The following is a 23909-nucleotide window of genomic DNA, read 5'->3' as shown; positions in this document are numbered from 1 at the left end:
TCTGCCAGCGTCTGTCAACACTTAGATCTTGCCAAGTGCTTCCTGGTTGCCATTCTCCTGTAAACCCCTTGAAGTCATCACTGGAGGTGGGTTGGTTACAGATATCCCTAATTTCTTGTACACGGGTCCAATCAAGCTCATCCTTCTCCCACATGTCACTCCCAGACCCAATACTCCCTTCAAACCCCATGAAGTCCTCATCCTCTGTAGGAGCGCTAAGTATATCATGGATACGCTTCCTTTGAATCTCCTCGTTGGACACTTGTTCGCGAGTAGCCCGCTTGACTCCCCTGCTTTCCTCCCCATCCCCCATTTCACAGTCGGAGAAGCCCTCAAAGGTTTCAGAATCACTCGGAGCCATGATTATCTCTCTAATTTGCTTTCGCTTCTGCTCCTCTTCCAGCACCTATGCAGCCCTCTTCTCCCTTCTACCAGTAGTAGCAACGTTACCATCATGCTGAACTACAACAACACCATATCTTCTCTGATCTTGGGACTTAAGCAAAGTCAGCACCGTTAGCACTCAGGGAGATAGGGTGGAATATAAATAAAGTAGTTATTATTATTATTATTATTATTATTATTATTATTATTGATGGGAGACCACTAATGAATACCAGGTGCTATAGGCAGCATTTTAGAGGAAGGAAACATAAAAACACCTTGCCTCTGCTTTCTTCTGTCTGGTTAGCTTCTTTCCCTTAAAAATGATCTATTTTTCCGTTGTTTTGTTTTTCTGATATGGTAGGAAAACAAACAATCATAGACATATTTAGTCAAAATGCTAAGTGCTGCATTGTTTAGCCACCCTAGTGCAACAGGGAGCCACTGCTAAGCCATGTTCTGGATTCTTGGTTATTGTGAGATGTACTCATGGCCAATCTCTTGGCTGACACTTAAAATGAGCACTTAGCTACCTGAAATTGACATTTCCCTCTGTGACAGGCTATCTGTTGTTGAGATCAAGGTTACATAGTTAGCTTCTCTGAAGCCCTTCTGCTTTCTAATATCACTTGCCTTCTGTTGTATTACTGGACAGAAATTAACTCAGGAACTCTTCTTTGTGAGCTTCCTCTTCTAGTTGGTTCAGAGAATTTCTGACTTCAGTGATTTCACCTTTTACCTTTATAAAAGGCTCCTCTTCTTTGGGTGCATTCTTGCTCTTGATGACCACCACCAGCAATGCAAAGACTGCTTCCTTTGGACAGTCCTCTAGATAATGTTTCAGAAAGAATGCTTTAAGCTAGAGTTTCTCAAACTGTGCTCCTCCAGATGTTTTGGACTTCAGTTCCCACAATTCCTAACAGCTGGTAAACTGGCTGGGATTTCTGGGAGCTGAAGTCCAAAACACCTGGAGGACAGTTTGAGAAACACTGTTTTAAGCAATGACCTACTCCACAGTTGCTTTAAATCTACCAGCTTATTTGGCTACGACTATGGGCCAGTGCTCCCAGGGCAGCATCATTATAAATGGAGCTGAAATTGAGGAAGTGACTGAATATGTATATCTTGGTCAACAAGTATCTTTGAACAGATTGACAAATGGCAAATGGACAAAAAGACACAAAGCTGCTTGAATGGTTTTTAATTGAAACCAGACAGTGCTAACAGATGATAAGCTGCCAATGAAGGTCAGAGCAGATATCTTCAACACTACAGTCTTACCAGCAATGTTATACACATCTAAAACATGGGAAACAACAAAGTTGGAGGAGGAAAACTGGTGATGACTCAGAGAGCTATGGAAAGAAGGCCCAGACTATCTATCTGAACGCATCTCTCCCTACAAACCCCCCAGGAACTTAAGATCATCTGGGGAGGCCCTGCTCTCGATCCTGCCAGGCATGTCTGGCAGGGACAAGAGACAGGGCCTTCTTTGTGGTGGCCCCCCGGCTGTGGAACTCCCTCCCTAGGGATATTAGATCAGCCCCCCCCCCCACTTTCTGAAAAAGAGTAAAAACTTGGCTCTTCGAGCAAGCATTTGGAACCCCAGAGTAAACAGACAAACTAGAGTTGGAAATTGACCCAGGAACGGCCAAGACAATGTAACGGATGAAGATTTGAATGAGAGGACATGGTTTCTTTTTAAATTGTTTATTATGCACTGTCGTTTATGTTTAATTGCACTCGATGTTTTTGCTTTATCAATGTATGTATTTTGCTTCGACATCGAATTGTGCCAACTGTGTATGCCGCCCTGAGTCGCCTTCAGGCTGAAATGGGCGGGATAGAAATAATGTAAATAAATAAATAAATAAATGTGTGGCATGACAATAAGAGATAAAGTCAATAATAAAGAGCTGTGTCAAAGAACCTGGGTACGTAACGTGGTCAATGAAATCTATGAGGCAAAAAGAAGATAGGCAGGGCATATAACACACACATGTTGACTAATGAACTGGATACCAAGAGACCACAAGTGGCCCTTGGCCAGACCTTGAATTCAATAGGACAAACCAATGGTTAAGCTATTCAGCCAGAAATTGAAAAGAAAAGCATAGGATTGTGTATTTTGGCAAATGGTAGATTTGTGGGAAGCTTAAAGGAGAGGATCAATGACAAATCGGATAGGATAGGATGGACCAATGAGAGAAAACACAATATTTGTAAACAATTTAAACCTGGCTTTTGGAAGCCCTGCATTTCAACTGCTAAGACCTATAAACAGGTCCTTGTAGCAACTAGTAGTTAGTTATAGGCTCCCTGTTGTAGATCTGACTTCTTCACTTCTTACTCTGCTTTACATGTGGGCACTGCCTTTCAATATACAACATTTTAAAAAGAGAAAACCAAAGTGTTGTTCCAGCAGTCACCAGCCATCCCCTCCCCAATGCCAGAGATACAGCTTAATGGTGTAACATTAGAAAATGTTGACCATTTCCGCTACCTTGGCAGCCATCTCTCCACCAAAGTCAACATCGACACCGAAATACAACATCACCTGAGCTCTGCGAGTGCAGCATTTTCTGGAACGAAGCAGAGAGTGTTTGAGGATCGGGACATCCATAGGGATACCAAGGTGCTTGTCTATAAAGCTATTGTCCTCCCAATCCTGCTATATGCCTGCGAAACGTGGACTGTCTACACACGTCACATGCAACTCCTGGAACGATTCCATCAGCACTGCCTCCGGAAAATCCTGCAAATCTCTTGGGAAGACAAGCGGACAAACGTCAGCGTTCTGGAAGAAGCAAAGACCACAACATTGACGCGATGGTCCTCTGCCATCAACTCCGCTGGGCTGGCCACGTTGTCCGGATGCCTGACTACCGTCTCCCAAAGCAGTTGCTCTACTCTGAACTTAAGAACGGAAAATGGAACGTTGGTGGACAGGAAAAGAGATTTAAAGATGGCCTCAAAGCCAACCTTAAAAACTGTGGCATAGACACTGAGAACTGGGAAGCCCTGGCCCTTGAGCGCTCCAGCTGGAGGTCAGCTGTGACCAGCAGTGTTGCAGAATTCGAGGAGGCACGAGTGGAGGGTGAAAGAGAGAAACGTGCCAGGAGGAAGGCGCGTCAAGCCAACCCCGACCGATACTGCTGTCCACCTGGAAACCAATGCCTTCACTGTGGGAGAAGATGCGGGTCAAGAATAGGGCTCCACAGCCACCTACGAATCCACAAGGAAACACATCATGGAAGACCATCTTACTCGTCCAATGAGGGATCGCCTAAGTAAGTAAGTAAGTAAGTAAGTAAGTAAGTAATTTTTAAAAGATTATGAATATCTTTTAGTTGTTCTTTGTTTTGATTTTTATTTGAATCATTTTGTGGCAACAAATTTCATTTATTAAAAAACACTTTAACACATGAAGCCACAATTCCATGGCTATTGGAAAAGTGTAGCTTGCCCAAGATCACCTAAGTGGCTTCCATAGCCAAATAGGGATTTAAACCCAAGTCTTCAGAGTTGCAGTCCAATGCTCTAACTACTACACCACACTGACTCTCTTTAGTGTTCTACAGCCTTCTTAAAGTCTTTGCCTATCATGGCAAGATTTTCTTAGTGATCTGATTTTCTTTGAAAACTTGTCTGTGAAAAATAAGATTTTTGTGTTTGACTAAAGACAAAACATAAATAATGAAAGCTTAAAAATCAAAATCTAATATCCTCATTACTTCAACAACAATCACCTGTCAGATTCTTGTTTGCAGATGAGCAAGTTATGGAGCTTTTAATACTCCAGGGAGTTGAAAAGTGTTCTATTTTATTGAGTAATTTAATGACAGTCCTAGCTGAACAAGCACAGTAATTATTTCTAAGAGACTCAAGGGGGTAATTTTTAAAGAAGGAAAATACAGAGAGGGAGCAAAACTGATTTCAACAGATCAGGAGTTGTCAGACCATTAAAGTTCATCAGAGCAGCTGTCTGTATTACTTAGTATTGTGTTAATTCTTTAAGGACAATGTGATTGAGAGTGACAAGCCATGATAGCAAGCCTACACCAGTTGTATCTATGCTCAGTTTGGATATATGTTCTTTGATTACTTCGTATGGACTTGTTTCCTCCTTGAGTTACTGTTGTATTATAATGTCATAAGAAAGATGAATTACAATCTCTATGAGCTCATTATGATAATCCCCACAGCTATGCCCCCCCAAACAAGTCTAAACATGTGGGTAGTTGGAACAAAAGAGTTCCACAAGCTTTTGGCTACTACCCCTAGCAAAGCTCCAGCACAGCTGTGTTACAGTAAGTTGTAGCAGGACCAAGTGTATGTGTGTTGAAGAAAAATCTTATGACAGTAATTATTATGTGCAGCTGGTAATGTAGGTCAACCAGCAATCTTGGACCACATAAGTGTATGGGTTTTTAGAATACAGTTCTGGAGAGCTTTTTCTCTGAGGAAATCTGTGCTCAAAGGCTCTGCTCTGAGGAGCAGGTTGGAGAGAAGCCGTTATGCTGCTCTAAAGGAGGTTATGGAGGAATTGCTGTTTGCTCAAGGTTTATGTTTTGCTTTCTCATTTGACTTAAGATGAAGATCCCTTATTTTGAGTTACTTACAAAGACTATGTAAGTTTTTTGCACTGAATGTTTTTGTATGCAACATTGCAAGTTTGTGTTTCATCTCTGCCATTAAGAGTAAAGATTTTTCTGTTCATTTCTACTCTTGTCTGCGTGTCTTGTGCATGGGACGTGGCTAAGATCCGCTTGCTGCGCAACCAGTTGCACAGGGCAGGAAGGTGGGTACTGTGCAACAGAGCTTTCCCAGTACCTCCTGTCCAAGCAGTGGTTACTTGGATTTCAGGAGAGACAACATTGTACTTAGTAGGGTTCCTTGTATCCATATCACATTGGACTAAGAATGCGCCACACACTGTGGTGAATCCATGGGGGTCCCTGCAGTGGGCATGGAGAAGTCATTGCTCCACATCCCACATTGCTGACCTTACTTGGACCTCCATCCCATGGGGGAAGAATCACGGGAAGCCTCCACTTCATCTCTTTCACCATGGAGCCAGGGGCTGAGTTTTATTTGGGGGGGGGGGGGTGAGTCTGGGTGAAAGAAGGTCTACCCTAGCAAACCTTTTGTATTGTTACCCCAATACCCCCATACATATGGGATATATTGAGAATGGTGATCAGATCATGATATTAATAAACATAACAGTTTAAATAATGCACCAGTAAGGCCTTCACGCGGACCACCATGAGAATTGGGGGGGGGGGCTGAAGCTATGGGGGGGGCCCATAGCCCCCCCCGGCTACATGCCTGCATGGAGCCTGACCAGAAGCGGATATGCATTGGGGGAAGGGCTCTGCGGTGAAAGAGGAGAAGAAGTGGCATACAACGGGTAAATCAGCAAGTCTGATGAGGTCTTTTGTGTGTTCTGCTTTTCTGTTGTCTACTGTATTGCTTTCCCACCTACAGACTGATCCTCTCAGCCTTGACTTCTTTTTTTCTCACATACCTCTTCCTCTATCTAGTCACATATACAATGGTATCAGACATCATCCTTCCTTTCTTCCAAATAAGCACAGTTCACCTACAAATTTGTGGGTTTAACTTTTATGGATTTGATTATGCCCAGATTTGAGTAATACATTTTCCTTTGGAATCTTTAGGTGCTCCAGTGTGAAAGTTGTCCATCGAGGTCCTACAGAGATTCTTAAACACCTCTCCTACCATTGGCATGGGCTTTATCACACAAACTGTTGTTTTACTGCAGTTGCATGATCATTGTGCAATTTCATTATTTAAGAAAAACAAATTAATAATAATAATAATAATAATAATAATAATAATAATAATCTTTATTTATACTCCGCCACCATCTCCCCAAGGGGACTCAGGGCAGCTTACATGAGGCCAAGTCCAGCAATACAGTAAAACAATATACAACATAACACAGCAAAATAAAATAAAATACAAACCCATTTTAAACACATCAACAATATAAAATCACAACATTTAAAACATAGAAATGTATCATATTGGGCAGGCTGATTTGAATAGACCATAAAGTTATGATGACCATAAAATTATGACGAAGGATCTAGACTTTCCAAAAGAGGTGTTCTCCAAGGAATAGATAGATAGAGAGAGTGCAGTTTTTCTACTTTCATGAACGACCTGTGGTTCTAACCCTTGTAAAAAAAAAAAGGGGGGGGGGGATATTGTAGATAAGAAACTGGTGAAGTGTATTAGTATTCTCAGTAGTCTTAGGTCTAATCTTGGTAGAGAGGGGGGGGGGGTTATTGCTTCTTTTAGGACAGATTAAGGTCTCTTATATTACCACTTTACTCAGAGATGGTTTCTTTTTTTACATAAGTTAAGGCACAGTCCTCATATTAATTCATGGGTGAGTCAACTCAGTTTTTTTGGATATATTTTTTTGACTAAAATTGCAAGAATTATAGATGGGTGTATACAGTACTTGTTATGAAAAGGTAAAAAGATAAAAATAATTAAAATTTTAAAATGATGGCAGTCACAAAACAACAGCAGAATGTACCTAAGGACTGACCATTTTATACACAAAACTGTCACATTTTCAAGGTAAAGGAAAATGTAATAATAATAATAATAATAACAACACTTTATTTGTACCCCGCTACCATCTCCTCAAGGGCTTACATGAGGCCGAGCCCAAAACACAACAATACAAGCAATAATAACAATACAAGCAATTAAAAACATAAACAATAAAATACACAGCATTATCAATAAGACAACAAACAATTAAAAACAGTGGGAAGGCCAAATGTAGTGTTAAAATTGGAAATAATGCTGGGACATGGACGAAAGGTGATACCTGTGTTTGTGGAAGGGCATACGAGCAGACTTAAAGAAATGTAAAGTGCTTTGGAGGACAAAGTGCTATGGGATCATTATTCCGGGAAGGCACACTGGAACAGCCATGTCTTCAAGCTCCTCCTGAAGACTGCCAGAGTTGGGGCCTGTCTGATGTCTTTAGGGAGTGAGTTCCAGAGTCGAGGGGCCACCACCGAAAAGGCCCTTTCTCTCGTCCCCACCAATCGCGCCTGCGAAGCTGGTGGGATCGAGAACAGGGCCTCTCCAGATGATTGAGGGGATCATGTGGGTTCATACACAGGATTGTGGTCACGCAGGTAGGTGGGTCCCAAACCATTAAGGGCTTTGTAGATAAGAACCTGCACCTTGAATTGGGTCCGGTAAATGAATGGCAGCCAGTGGAGCTCCTTGAACAGGAGGGATGACCGCTCCCTGTAAGGAGCCCCAGTTAACAACCTGGCTGCTGCCCATTGGATCATCTGAAATTTCTGGGCCGTTTTCAAGGGCAGTCCCATGTAGAGTGCATTGCAGTAATCCAGTCTAGAGGCGACTAAGGTGTGGACCACTTTGGCCAGATCCACCATATTTGGACCTATATTGAGAAAAGAGGGAAACACTAGTAGGAGTTGAAAGCCTTATGTAGTGTGAAATTGCCATTGTTTTTTTTGTTGCTGTTATATAATGAGATTAGAGGTAATCTCATTATATACATTAAAGTGCATTTCAACAAGGATCTTTTCTATAGGCTCACCAACCCCTCTCATTTCATTGTATCAGCAAAGCCTTTCAGATTTAGCCTGTTGAGATGCAGTGCTCTACCAGCATTTAGGAGCCATCTGCTTTAAAACAGACCAATCCAGGTTGACGAGCAGCTCCTATTCCGGTGTGTCATTTGGTCTCAGAAAGCCTGTTTGTGCGAGAGCCAAGGTCCACATGAACTTCTTGCCAGCATGCAGGGCAAGTATTGCAGGCAAACAGGGCTGGGAATGTCCTCTCCCCAGCATGGAAAAAAAAATCTCATCCCTGATGACACAATTCCTTCATCCCCTAGATTTACACATCATTAGAAACTTAAACCTGCTCCCAACTTTGCAGGAGCTTGTTAGCTCATGTGGCAGGGAAAATGTGCCTGTCCTGGGCAAGCTTAAAAACAGATCAGGGCAATGCTGTCCAACTGAGTCATGTTTTTCCCAGCACAAGAAAATAACATTGGGATTTGTTAGGAACAGGACGGCAAAGAGGAACATGATGGGAAAATTGTCTCGTTCCATAAACTGTAACCTATGGAAAACCCAGAAGGATAGGCACAGCATGAAGCTGAAGAAAGGGGACGGAAAAAAGAGAGCACTGCGCAGCGTTCTTAGAAAGGGACTGGAAATTGAAGGACATTTTGGAATCAGAATCGTCACCCATTCAACTCATTTAATTGCTCAGATAGCAATCCCAGCATGATGCTGCTGAAGTGGTTTTATTGAGAAAATAAAGGGCTGCTCAGAACTGGCTCAATTAAGCAGCCTGCTTCACACTTAGGGTAGATCTGGCTGTGGTATGACTTCAACACTTGGAAACAGAAACACAATGCAGGGCCAAGTTGCATTTGCTTTTCAACATTGTTCGCTTTGCAGCTACACATTGTGACAGTTGCTGAAAAAATAGTGCAAGACAGAAGTCACACATGTTCCTTTTGGATGCTTGTTTGTTGCAGAAAACCTTAAATGGTCTACTATTCGAGTGCCTGGTTTCCTATAGTTTTATTGAGCACTAGCTGTCCCCTGCCACGTGTTGCTGTGGCCCAGTCTGGTGATCTGGAAAATAAAGTAACGAGAAAGTATTGGTTTCTAATATATGTAATTTCTTTACACTTGTAGGCAAACAGTACTTCTTGTTGTTTCTTTGTCAGTGTTGATGTGGAGAATGTCTGGTTTGGCTACTCTGGAATATGCAACATATAATTGTCGTTCTTTAGGGGTCCCTTCAGGCATGTAGCTGGGGGGGGGGGCTTGGGGGGCTTCAGCCCCCCCGAAATTCTCATGGTGGTTCATGAAAAGGCCTTACTGGTGCATTATTTAAACTGTTATGTTTATTCATATCATGATCTGATCACCCTACTCAATATATCCCATATGCATGGCGGTACTGGGGTAATGATACAAAAGGTTTGCTAGGGTAGACCCTCTTTCACTCAGACTCAGCCCCCCCCCCAAAACAAACTCAGCCCCCCCCCCCCGAATCGAAATCCTGGCTACAGGCCTGGGTCCCTTTCAAAGCTAGGATACTATATCTGTGTGTGTGTGAATCATATATATCTATATATAACTATGGCTGAATGGCTCTTTGTCAGGAGGGCTCTGATTACATTTTCTTTCCCTGGTGAAGAGAGTTGGACTGAAAGGCCTTAAGTATTTTCTGTTGGTCATGGGGGTTCTGTGTGAGAAATTTGCCCCAATTTTGTTATTTGTGGGATTCAGAGTGCTCTTTGATTGTAGGTGAACTATATATCGCAGCAACTGCAACTCCCAAATGACAAAATAAAAAAAAAATGAGTGAAGGACATTCATTGGGTTGTTAGGAGTATGCTGTGCAAATTTGGTGTCAATTGGCCCACTGGTTTTTGAGTTCTGTTAATCCCACAAACAAACATTACATTTTTATTTATATAGATTATCAGTGACTAGTGATATTTTTGATACTAATGAAGAGGTTAGTCTGTTCAAACTTGAAAGGAGCCATCCAAGACACTGAACTCTATCATCTCAATACTAACATTGAGCAACTCCCTCCAGCTATTTCCCAAGCCAGATAAATATCAAGATCATTGTGTGCATGTAAAGACAAATAAGATTTTATTTGTCAGTCAGATAAACTCAGGGTGTTTGTTCATTTAAATTGAGGTTGAGAGTCTGCTGCTCCCACGGAAGTGAGGTTTTAGAAAATGTGCATATATTAACTTTCTTTACTGTCAGCCAAGCCAATGATTGCTCAGGACCAACACCTTTGTCTTTTGAATCTTCCACCTCATATGATACTGCACTCCTGAGCTAATTAATAGGCCTGTCGGTTTCGTTTCGTTAATTCGTTAATTCGTATTAAAATCGTTATTTTTTGCATATCCGAAGCGATATCAAAACATATTTTTAAACCCGGAAGGGTTTAAAAATATCGAAGCAGCAGCCCCATGTATTTTACGAGCTGAAGCTCCGCTCGTTAATTGCATGGAGGCTGCTGCTGAGCGCGCCATCCGGCTCTGGCTCCTCCTCTTCCTCCGGAGCCCTTTGGATGGCGCGCGCGCGCTCACAAGCGGCCTCCGCGCGCCATCCGGCTCTGGCTCCTGCGCCCCCCTCCTCCTCCTCCTCCTCCTCCTCTTCCTCCCAGCTGGGAGGAAGAGGAGGAGGAGGAGGAGGAGGAGGGGGGCGCCGGAGCCCATTGGATGGCGCGCGCGGGCTCACAAGCGGCCTCCGCGCGCCATCCGGCTCTGGCTCCTGCGCCCCCCTCCTCCTCCTCCTCCTCCTCCTCTTCCTCCCAGCTGGGAGGAAGAGGAGGAGGAGGAGGAGGAGGAGGGGGGCGCCGGAGCCCATTGGATGGCGCGCGCGGGCTCACAAGCGGCCTCCGCGCGCCATCCGGCTCTGGCTCCTGCGCCCCCCTCCTCCTCCTCCTCCTCCTCCTCTTCCTCCCAGCTGGGAGGAAGAGGAGGAGGAGGAGGAGGAGGAGGGGGGCGCCGGAGCCCATTGGATGGCGCGCGCGGGCTCACAAGCGGCCTCCGCGCGCCATCCGGCTCTGGCTCCTGCGCCCCCCTCCTCCTCCTCTTTAGTGCAGTTCACGGTTGAGAAATCTCCCCCTAAGATTCCCACGGGGTGGCACGGGGGGGGGGGGGTGTTGCCCAGGCAACCCCACTGAGTTGGTCGCGGGTGGAAGTGGGAAGCGCTTATCTGCCAAGCCCACCCGTCCCCGGAGCAGCCAGCTGCATTCACTCCGGCGCCGCGGCTGTCATGCTGCCACTGCTCTTCTTCCTTTTCCCGGTCCCTTTCTTCGCCTGACTGGCCTCGCGACTAGCAAACCAGCGTGCCCCGCAAGGACACCTCACTTCCTGCCTGGGCTTCCCAGGGTCCTCTGTTTTGTAGTTCTTTGGGCGCCTTTGCTGCAGCCACGTGGGCGGATGGGTGTCCCCGTTTGCAGCATGAGTGAAGGCGCCCAGAGTGCATCTACACCACATATGGCATACTTGGGGCCCTCCAGGCGCGCTCACAAGCGGCCTCCGCGCGCCATCCGGCTTGTGTAACTTTTCAGGGCTGTATGACCATGTTCCAGAAGCATTCTCTCCTGACATTTTGCCCACATCTATGGCAGGCATCCTCAGAGGTCTGTTGGAAACTAGGCAAATGGTGAGTTATATATCATCTAATACTATGGAATGTCCAGGGTGGGAGAAAGCCATTCAATGCTAATCATTACTGCAACATTCACACTTAGCCTGTTTGATCAAGAATTTTTTTTTTCTAAAATGTTTTGTAAAATATTTACGAAAATTCGTAAATAACAAAACATTTTTTTGGAAAGTTTTGTAAATATTTTTAATATCGAAACAAAAAAACACCCCAATTAAGAATCGAATTTAGAAACAAATTTTTTCTTGATCAAACAGGCCTACTAATTAAAAGCTCATCAGCAATTATCTTCTCCAGGGTGCACCCCCCCCCCCCGGGGGGCGTCTTTGCAGCTCAGTGGGGTTTCACACGTACCAATCCCTGGCTGCCATTCTTCTCACCATAGGAATCTTCGTCTAGAGATTGTGACGTCAACAAAACTCTCAGCCAATCCCGGCATGGATCCTGGCCAGACTCCTTTCCAGCCAATCCCGGGAGGGAGCAAGAGGTTTGAATAGCTGTCAAAACTGTATAAAATGTACTGCATTTCTCTGTATGTTTATGCTTGTATGTTTTGAAGCAAATTGCTTGTATTGGAATCCTTTTGAGCCAAATCGTTATAAACCTCTGTGGCTTGTCTTCAACCTGGTGAGTTTCTCTGTCCTGGTCAATCTTGTTTAGCTTATGTTCACCGGGCACAGTTCCTTTAGCCTTGGTCCTAGCTGAAATCACTACATTATGAATCCATAACTACAATATTAAATACCAGCCATTAATGTTAATTATGAACATACATTTCAAAATATTTAAAAAACCCTTTCCCAATATTGACACAAATCGAATAGTGTTTAAAATCTCATTAAAATCAACCATTTCTGCTCATGTTCCAGTGCCCGATGCAGACTAAGCAGACCATGGCCAATGTGGCTGCACACATTCTTGAATCTCCACAGAATGTCCTGCTAGATCAGAAAAACCACATTTACCCTAGAATCCTGTTTCTCACAATGCCACCTGAAAGGATGGTAAAGTGGGAGGGACACTCATCGTCATGTGTATGCATGTTTTCCACTCTTCCATCAGCTCCAAGTGGAAACTTTTAGGAGAGCCATGGAAAGGCACATCTGATCTCCCCAAAATCACATGATCCTAAATAGGAATGAGAAAGAAGTTCACACCTGTACTGAATTAAGTCAATCTGTGATATGAATGCAATATCGTTGTTTTCCAGTCCTAATGAAAGTCCAAACTTCAGTTATCTTTGCTTTGGGGTTCAAGCTAACATGGGAAGAGCAATAGTTCTATGATCCTATAAACTACAACTCGCAAATGGCTAAATTGTCAGGATTAATTTAGTTATGTATGTATTTTTAATGTGCTTCTATGTATTGCCAAGATGCATGCCACTGTGAATTTAAAATGCCATGCATAAATGTTTATACTTTGAGGCTGTGATTAAGTGAACTTGAAAAAGTAAGATAAGGTTTGTTCTTGCTGAGAACAGAAGGGAGTTGCCAGTCTCAGCAAGAGAAGATAAGCAGATGTGAAGAGGCTTTCGGTTTTGACTAGTTCTTTTCTTCCTGAATTGTAGCTCGCTGTAGAAAGACGTGTCTGATGTATGTACTTAGTAAACTTAGTTTCTTTTGTGATGAAAAGCCTGCAGAGTCCTTATTTTGCAACTCAGTATCTGCTTGATCTAGCATTCCTTCCACTGGGTATCGTCAATCTCTGACATAAATCACCCCCCCCCACCCCACCAATATTCAGATTTGGGTCTACCAGTTTTTTGTGCCAAATTTCTACCTGTGAATGAAAATACATCCTGCCAGGGCCATAGGCGGGGGGAGGGGGGATAGGTTCTAAAACTTTAACCCTGCCCTGAAATGTGTCAGGTTAAAAAAGAAACCTGGTTTACTCATAACTTTGTTAACCAGTTAAAATTCTTGGGTAAACCAGATTTTGGGGGGAGGGGGGTAGAACCCTTAAGCCCCCCCCCCCCGGCTATGACCCTGCATGATCTTGCATTTCAGATATTTACATTACGATTCATAACAGTAGCAAAATTACAGTTATGAAGTAGCAATAAAAATATGAGGGGTATTTTTTAAGTAAGGTCCATTGGAACATAAGTACACAACGAAAGTTTATTTCAAAAAAGTAAATTTATTTTCAGAAAGTACATACTTCACTCTATTTTTCGACATAGTTTGTTCAAACACTTATCATACCTCTGAACCAATTTTAAAATACCCTCTTCATAAAAACTTGCCACCTGCTCCGATAACCAAATCGTCTGTAATCAAAGAAGGGCGACCGGAGCGGTCCTCATCATGGACATTGTCACGGCCATCTTTGAATTGCCATACCCACTTATGCACTTTGTTTTCACTCATAACAGTATCACCGTACGCTTCACAAATCTGTCGATGAATTTCTGCAGCAGGCAGCTTCCTTGCTGATAAAAACCGTATCACTGAGCGAACCTCGCATGCGGCGAGTGAGTTGATAGTCTTAAACATTTTGAAAGCACAGAACAGAACCGTACAGGTTAGCTACAGAGCAGAAACTGAGAACAGTTGTTCCTGAGGCATGCCGGTACACGACACACGCGCTCGTTGTGGTATGCGCGCGAACTACTAGTGTCTACAACAAAACGGACCTTACTTTAAAAATACCCCTCGTAATTTTCTGGTTGGGAATTACCACAACATGAGAAACAGTAATAAGGGGTTGCCGCCTTAGGGATGTTGAGAACCACTGCTCTAAGGAAATTGTGTATCAAAATAAAAATGCAGGTAAGATTTGAAGAAATGTAATAACAATGAGTCTGAGAGATTTCCATGTCCATCATGCTCTCTGTATATGATCAAGCCAAGTTCACCTTTACAGAGCATCTGGCTACACTGAACAAATACTTTAAAAGTCCTGAATGCCACACAGTTGTTTCATTCCCAGGATTCGTTTTGCATGTATATCCACTATCTGAGTCGGAGGCTCCCAATTTGTTCATGCCATATGGTATTGATTCTCTTGCTATTGTGTTCATATATCAAACTGTAGGTATTGTATTCCACTTCCCATTACCTCTGAAAATTACTTGGTCTAATTGACAATATGGCATCCACATTGAGACGTTTTGTTTTATGAAAACTGGCCACTCCTCAGAGATCATTTTGTATTCTGGGTGTCTTTACATTGCCCTTGCTGTTTGATCAATCTGATTCTCTTTGTTCTCAAACCATATGCATTTTCAAAACCAATACTTACACACCTTTCAAAGCCTTTGATTGTCTAACAAAAGATGATAAATCTCCAGGGGAGCAAAACTATATCCTGAAGCAGGCAGGCTAATGAGAAAAATAACTTCAAAATGCCAATCTTTGGCGTTTTGATATTCTATCTTCTAGTCTTCAAATTGCAGAGGGAGGAGGAAAGAAAACAAGAATGATCGACTTCAGTGAGACATTAATTACATAAATAACAAGCCTGGCATTTATGTTCCCAGGTGGGGCGGCCGTTTTGAGGAGCAATTCCATTGTTGCTGTTATATGATTATGCGCCAGTATTGTTGAACATGGGAAAGTATAATGCCTATTCCACAAGGACTGAAACCTTTTCATAGGGAGAGGTTTTTTAAATAATAATAAAACAAAACATATTTCCCCTGATTTTCTTCAAAGTAGCCCAATTCTACTTCTCTTAAGTCTATGATTCACGCATGTAATTTGGGGGAAAATTTCAATCTCTGAAAGTGTGCTCATTATGACATACATACAGGAAGGGAAGCTTATGAGCAATCTGCACACAGCCAGAAATAGTCTGAACTACCTGACATTTCAGGGCTTTCACCTACTTCTCACATTAAAACTGGGCAAAGAGTTACTGATGGCAATAGCTATTGAGAAGCCCACAAATCCTGGCAGCCAGATGACCCTAAATCAGGGGTCCTCAAACTAAGGCCCGAGGGCCGAATGTGGCTCTCCAAGGTCATTTACCTGGCCCCTGCTCAGGGTCAACCTACGTCTGAAATGACTTGAAAGCACACAACAACAACAACAACAACAACAACAATCCTATCTCAATAGCCAAATGCAGGCTCACACTTCCCACTGAAATACTAATAAGTTTATATTTGTTAAAACTGTTCTTCATTTTAATTATTGGGTTGTTTTTAAGTGTCTTTTGCACTACAAATAAGATATGTGCAGTGTGCATAGGAATTCATATTTTTTCAAATTATAATCCGGCTCTCCAACAGTTTGAGGGACTGTGACCTGGCCCTCTGTTTAAAAAGTCTGAGGACCCCTGTCCTAAATGATCCTCCATCTGGGCCTTAAAGCAGTTTGGGAAATAACAATATCATGGAAGGAGGAAAGAAAGAGTTCACTGATCAAAAAATAAAATAAATAAAGAATAAAAATAAAAAATAAATAGTTTGGGTTATCAATATTTTATGTGATTAATGAACCTGCAATGTTTATTTACTGTTCCATCATAGGGTACAGGAGAAGGTGGAAACTTCTGGGCGAGAAGGGAAGGGGAGGGAAGGGGGAAAAGGAAGGAAGGAAGGAAGGAAGGAAGGAAGGAAGGAAAGGATGGATGGGATGGGACGGGATGGGATGGGATGGGATAGGAAGGGAAAGGAAAGGAAAGGAAAGGAAAAGAAAAGAAAGGGAAGGAAAGGAGGGAAGGGAAGGTGGAAGGGAAGGGAGGAAAGGAAGGAAGGAAAGAGGGAAGGGAAGGGAAAGGAGGGGAGGAGGGAAGGGAAGGGAAGGAAAGGAAAGGAAAGGAAAGGAAAGGAGGGAAGGGAGGGAGGAGGGAAGGGAAGGGAAGGAAAGAGAAGAGAAGGGAGGAAAGGAAGGGAGGGAGAAAGGGAGGGAGGGAAGGAAATGGAAAGAAAAGGAGGAAGGAGGGAAGGAAAGGAAGGGATGGAAGGAAGGGAAGGAAGAAAGGAAGTAAGGAAGTAAGGGAGGGTGCATGTCTTTCCAGTTTGGCAAGAAAATCATGATATGAATCCTGCTATCTCATTTTTTAGCTGCTTTTAAAATGTCCCAGTTTCTCTCTCCTTTTCCCAGTTCCACTCTTCGTCTTCAACTTATTGGATTCTCTATGTTCCCCTACCAGGACCCCATAGATTCGCCATGATGCAAAGAGTCAATAATGATACCTGGCATCAGTGCTGGGTTGAGGACAAATGAATGAAGTTATGAGGCCCTGAAGGAGGTTGGTCCAGTATGCCTACGCTTCCTGCTTTGTGGCACATCCCCTTAGGCTACCAACTCTTTGACCCTTTCCCATTAGAAACCTTGGAAAATAAGGACAAGACATTCAGGAATCTAATTAGGGCATTTAAGGAAAATGGAATCAAAAGGAAAGGGGACCTCATAGAACCCAATGGAGAAATAATAAAGTAGGATAAGATAAAAGATAAATGTGGTCAGGGAAATTGGATAGCATGGTTAGGCCTGTCCAGTAAAGCTTAGGCCATGAAAAGAAGAGAAGTAACAGAAACCCCACTTGACAGAATAATTAAAAGGAAAGTAGAACTAGACAAAGGGATTATTGGGCTTCTGTATGAGGAATTAATCTCCTTAACTTACAAAACAAAAACAACCCTTATAGAAAATTGGAAACAAGAGAAAAACTTCAGTGAGAAATTAATTGTTTCTTGGATTGACAATATTCATAAAATTAAATATATGAGGACAGGCCCGTAGCCAGGATTTCGTTTTCTTTTGGGGGGGGGGGGCTGAATTTTTTTCAGGGTTTTTTTTGGGGGGGCTGAGTTTTGGGGGGGGGCTGAGTTTCGGGGGGGCTGAGTTTCGGGGGGGGGGGGGCTGAGTCTGAGTGAAAGAGGGTCTAGCCTAGCAAACCTTTTGTATCATTACCCCAATACCCCCATGCATATGGGATATATTGAGTATGGTGATCAGATCATGATATGAATAAACATAACAGTTTAAATAATGCACCAATAAGGCCTTTTCACGAACCACCATGAGAATTTCGGGGGGGGGGGGGGCTGAAGCCCCCCGAGCCCCCCCCCCCCCCCCGCGGCTACATGCCTGTATGAGGATAAAGGAAACCCAAAGGAAAATAATCTCCAAATGGTATACGACTCCCACCCAGTTAGCACACCTAATGGGAAATATCTCAAACAAATGCTGGCACAAGTGTGGGGGGATAGGTACATTCTCCCACATGTGGTGGGATTGTAGAAAAATCCAGAACTATTATGATAAAATAAGGACTGTGATGAAAGACATAATAGGGAAAGAATTAATGTGGAATAAAACCAGGTTCATGTCCCTCACCATAAAGGCAAAGGAAGATAACAATAATTGGGCAGAAATCCTAAAATATATGACAGCCGCAATACAGGCCACAATAGCCCGGGGATGGAGAGACGATACAAAATTGGATTTGGAAACCTGGTGGGCTTATCTATCATAATATATAATTAATGATTTTATCAATCAAAGGAAAGACAAGTATATAAATAGTCAAAGAGAACAAGAGTGGTTTAGGAAATGGTCTGTGTTAATTGACAAAATGGACGGAGACAACAAATACAGTATTTTGAACCAGGCTTTCCACACGGTTAAATTGATGCAATGACATGATTTAGAATTGCTGTTCCAGGGGGGTGGGGGGAATGGGGGGAGGGGGGGGTTTGTTGGGCGATACATAATTAAGGAATGTATAGAATGTCATTTAAGGAAAATTTACTTTTGGAATAATGTTTATTGAAATAAGTCCTGTATGGCAAAGTTTTTGGAAAAAAAGAAAAAAAACCTCTGTCATTATATCTGGAATTACTCCGAAACATCACACCTTCAAATTTAGAATTGCACCACATAAGGAAAATCCATCGTAAAAAAAATTGGGGGCAGGAAGATGAGCCCCTGTGGCTAACAGGTCCTTGTGCTTAAGCCTAAGTACAATGGCAAATCTGGCACTGCCTGGCATCTACCAAAGATCCTGAGCATGTGTGCTGACTTGCTCTTTTCCTGAACTGTTACTTCATAACAAAAAGTGACTTTAAACAGAGGAAAGACATCTTGCTTTTCCAGAATTTGATAATCTTGCTTTTCCAGGATTTGATAATCTTATACAGTATATACAGATGCTTGTGCTTCTTTCTAGTTCTTGTATTGATTTTATTTTTCTTTATAAACTTACTAATTGGGACAGCCAGAAATGTGACCATGAGCTCAAGTCATCTTCAATTAAAAGAGTCATTTATATTCCGTAGGAAAATACATGGGTTTCAGAAGTGTTTGATTTCCATCAGAACTTCTCATCTGTTTGTCATTTAAAGTTCAGGCTGCTTTCCATATTTCTATCAAATGCTTGTCCCACATGGATGTCTGGCAAAAGGAGTCTGGATAATAGTTTTTTTTAAAAGCTTTAAGTTATCCAGTACATGGCTGAAATTGGCTAGAATGGACGATAATATTTGAGCTCACAAATGAAACTGAGGGATGTATAATGTTCAGGATGGCCTCCTTATGGTGATCCCTGTAGGTAAGGCTTACATGTCTTCCATTCCTCATATCATTTCATGTTCTTCTCCCAGTAACTGCCAGAATATATGTATTGGGAAGCTTCCAGTATGACAAAAGATAGATAAAATGATATCTTCTTGCAACCACTGCTGTGATTGCTCATGACTCCAAAACTTGGAGGCATAAGTAGATGACGACACATGATAGCTTTTGCTGCGGAGATGTCCATCTGAATGTATGGGGAGAATAGGGGGAGCCCTATGATATTGCATGGCTAAACACATAAGTGTTGTGTATTGTCGAAGGCTTTCAAGGCTGAAATCACTGGGTTGTTGTAGGTTTTTTTGGGCTGTATGGCCATGTTCTAGAGCCCTCTAGAACAGTGGTTCTCAACCTGAGGTCCCCAGATGTTCTTGGCCTTCAACTCCCAGAAATCCTAACAGCTGGTAAACTGGCTGGGATTTCTGAGAGTTGTAGGCCAGAAACATCTGGGGACCCCAGGTTGAGAACCACTGTTCTAGAGGACTCTAGAACATGGCCATACAGCCCAAAAAAGAACCGCTGCTCTAGAACATGGCCATATAGCCCCAAAAAACCTACAACAACCCACATAAGTGTAATGTTAAGTGTCCTGCAGAGGAAAATCAGAATACATTAGAATACACAGGGAGTCTAGCCTAAGGTTGTCCATCCCACACCAAAGTCTGGACATCTAATTTACACATTTAATTATTATGAATATTATTTCGCATTGTAAATAAGCAAATTCAACACACTAATTGGCACAATTTCCCCACCACTATGTTTCAGCATTTGTGCCATTTTATAGTACATGCCTTTCTGAGGCCCCTTCTACAATGCCATATAATCCAGATTATCAAAGCAGACAATCCATGTTATTTGCTTAGATCTGGATTATATAACTCTACATCCAGTTCAAAAGAGATAATTTGGATTTTATATGGCAGTGTAGAAGGGGCCTGAGACCACTAGCATAGAGTAATATTTAAAGTACTACATGTGGAATGGAGAAATTCCACATTCAAATTCCCAATTAAACATGGAAATTACTATTCAGCCTTAGAGCATAACTATATTTTCGGAAATCAATTTTGTAGTGTGGATCAATAGCAAGACAGGAACCAAGTAAATTTATCGTATAGCCTTTACTTTGTTCTACGTTTAAATAAAAAGTTTGTGATGAAATACTGATTTGAAGGATGTTGTAGACCCCACAGTGACAAAGCTGGGTGTCAAGGGAAATCTGTTCCGATTTGCAAATAATAGTAGTAACGCATCTGTTGCATTTCCTCCTTGGCATTTTAGAAATCAAATGTTTAAAAGGTTTTGTCTGTGTAAAAGGCAATGAAATACGAAATTCACAAGTTTCAGAACTAACAGCGAGACAGGGAAAAAGTTAATCTCAGAGCTTCAAACATAGTTCCCAGAGAAAGGTAATGGGGGAAATGCCATATAAGTGTAGCAGGAAGCCTGGGCAGGAAGCCAGACTTGACACTGTTGGTGTCATTTATTTATTTATCGTGTCATCAGCAACCATACCATTGTATTACATTTCTAACAGAACAAAACAAACACACAGATTAAAAAAACAAAACACAGATTTTGCAGACTTGGTAGTTGGTTAAATGTCCTTTGACCAGCATCTGGCCACTTGGAGTGCCTCTGGTGTTGCCGCAAGAAGGTCCTCCATTGTGCATGAAGCAGGGCTCAGGTTGATTGCAGCAGGTGGTCAGTGGTTTGCTCTTCTCCACACTCGCATGTCGTGGATTCCACTTTGTAGCCCCATTTCTTAAGATTGGCTCTGCATCTCGTGGTGCCAGAGCGCAGTCTGTTCAGTGCCTTCCAAGTCGCCCAGTCTTCTGTGTGCCCAGGGGAGAGTCTCTCATCTGTTATCACCCATGGATTGAGGTGCTGGGTTTGGGCCTGCCACTTTTGGACTCTCGCTTGCTGAGGTGTTCCAGTGAGTGTCTCTGTAGATCTAAGAAAACTATGTCTTGATTTAAGTCGTTGACATGCTGGCTGATACCCAAACAGGGGATGAGCTGGAGCTGTCTCTGCCTTGGTCCTTTCATTATTGGCTGCTACTTCCCGGCTGATGTCAGGTGGTGCAACACCGGCTAAGCAGTGTAATTTCTCCAGTGGTGTGGGGCGCAGACACCCTGTGATAATGCGGCATGTCTCATTAAGACCCACACCTACTGTTTTAGTGTGGTGAGATGTGTTCCACACTGGGCATGCGTACTCAGCAGCAGAGTAGCATAGCGCAAGGGCAGATGTTTTCACTGTGTCTGGTTGTGATCCCCAGGTTGTGCCAGTCAGCTTTCGTATGAATTTGTTTCTAGCGCCCACTTTTTGCTTGATGTTCAGGCAGTGCTTCTTGTAGCTAAGAGCACGGTCCAGAGTGACTCCCAGGTATTTGGGTGTGCTGCAATGCTCCAGTGGGATTCCTTCCCAGGTAATCCTCAGAGCTTGGGATGCTTGTCTGTTCTTAAGGTGAAAGGTGTCATGTTGGTGTCATGAATCTGCCTCATTTGAAAAGTGACGTTCCCATGTTGTAACTGGTTGAAGAACAAGTAAGAAAATATTTGCAACAGCTAGGTGTTAGACTTCAGTAGTTATCCTCTCAGGCAGATGCACAAAATTCACTGTTTCTTATGCTGGTATACCGATTGTGAAGTCTTGATTTTGCCTTCTCCTCCTCCTTTGCTTCAGTTTCCCCTGTTTATAGGCCTTCCCTATAATGTAGTTACCTTGCTCTGTATTAGTTTGTGGGTGGAGCTTAAGACACCCTCAGAGGCTTGCCTCAGTTGGTTTGTTCCTTTTCCCCAGAGCTCTGTGCTGGACTCCTCCTCCTTCTTATAGTAGAGCAATAGAGGCCTGGGCACTGTCTAGGAATCCTAAGCCTATCAGTCTAACAGGCATTTCTTAGCATGTACAGGTACTACTGTAAAGCATGTACAGCAATACATGGAGCGAGAGTTGCCAGATGTTCAAGCTGGGTTTAAAAAAGGTAGAGGAACGAGAGACCAGATTGCCAATATCCGCTGGATAATGAAGAAAGGCAGGGAGTTTCAGAAAAACATATATTTCTGCTTCATTGACTATTCTAAAGCCTTTGACTGTGTGGATCATCATAAATTGTGGCAAGTTCTTGGTGGGAAGGGCATCCCAAGCCACCTTGTCTCTCTCCTGAGGAATCTGTACAGGACCAAGTAGCAACAGTAAGAACTGACCACGGAACAACAGACTGGTTCAAGATTGGGAAAGGCGTACGGCAAGGCTGCATACTCTCACCCAACCTTTTTAACTTGTATGCAGAACACATCATGCAATGTGCGGGGCTTGATGAATGCAAAGCTGGGGTGAAAATTGCTGGAAGAAACATTAACAACCTCAGATATGCAGATGACACCACTCTGATGGCCGAAATCAAGGAGGAGCTGAGGAGCCTTTTAATCAAGGTGAAAGAAGAAAGCACAAAAGCTGGGTTGCAGGTAAACATTAAAAAAACCAAGATTATGGCAACAAGAATGATTGACAACTGGAAAATAGAGGGAGAAAATGTGGAGGCCATGACAGACTTTGTATTTCTAGGTTTCAAGATTACTGCAGATGGAGACTGTGGCCAGGAAATCAGAAGACGCTTACTTCTTGGGAGGAGAGCAATGTCCAGTCTCGATCAAATAGTAAAGAGTAGAGACATCACACTGGCAACAAAGATCCACCTAGTCAAAGCCATGGTATTCCCTGTAGTAACCTACAGATGTGAGAGCTGGACCTTAGGGAAGGCTGAGCGAAGGAAGTTTGATGCTTTTGAACTGTGGTGTTGGAGGAAAGTGCTGAGAGTGCCTTGGACTGCGAGAAGATCCAACCAGTCCATCCTCCAGGAAATAAAGCCCGACTGCTCACTGGAGGGAAGGATACTAGAGACAAAGTTGAAGTACTTTGGCCACATCATGAGGAGACAGCAAAGCCTAGAGAAGACAATTATGCTGGGGAAAGTGGAAGGTAAAAGGAAGAGGGGCCGACCAAGGGCAAGATGGATGGATGGCATCCTTGAAGTGACTGGACTGACCTTGAAGGAGCTGGGGGTGGTGACGGCCGACAGGGATCTCTGGCGTGGGCTGGTCCATGAGGTCACGAAGAGTCGGAGACGACTGAACGAATGAACAACAACAGCTACTACTACATTTACCACCAGTCCATAGGACAATTGAAGCTTTGGGCAGCCCAAGCTTCATAAGGAGAGAAGATTAAGGCAGTTTTTAGCCATCGCTTGGCACCAGAGGCAATATACGCTCCTTGGAGTATAAGACAGTTCTTAATCCACACAGGGCCCTACAATTTTGACATGCTATCCCCTACTAATCAGGCCTCTACTGAAGGTATAAAATCATGGGCAGGTGCATTCAGGAGGCAGTCTTATCAGATGTCCTGAATCATTATGGGATTTCCAGTTCCTTGCACTAAGTTTAGACCACCTGCCACTTTTGCACTAGTTATAGATTCTGAATGGTTTTCAAGGGCAGCCCCACTTAGAGTGCATTTCAGTAATCTATCTGAAAGTAAATAGAGACATTTATCATTGTGGCCAAATCTGCCTCACCTAGGATTACTTGAATATAAATGGAAACACTGTCTGCTTATATTGATTTCTTTATAAAAGTGGTTGCGTCAAAAGAGAAATGCACTGTGCATATACTCAGCTGCATGGTGTTTTAGGGTGCATTTTTGAATTAGCTGTTAGTGTTCAGAGAGACAT

Source organism: Anolis sagrei, chromosome 1, assembly GCF_037176765.1.
Source record: "Anolis sagrei isolate rAnoSag1 chromosome 1, rAnoSag1.mat, whole genome shotgun sequence".
Classification (NCBI taxonomy): domain Eukaryota; kingdom Metazoa; phylum Chordata; class Lepidosauria; order Squamata; family Dactyloidae; genus Anolis; species Anolis sagrei.
Note: the sequence above shows the minus strand (reverse complement) of the source record.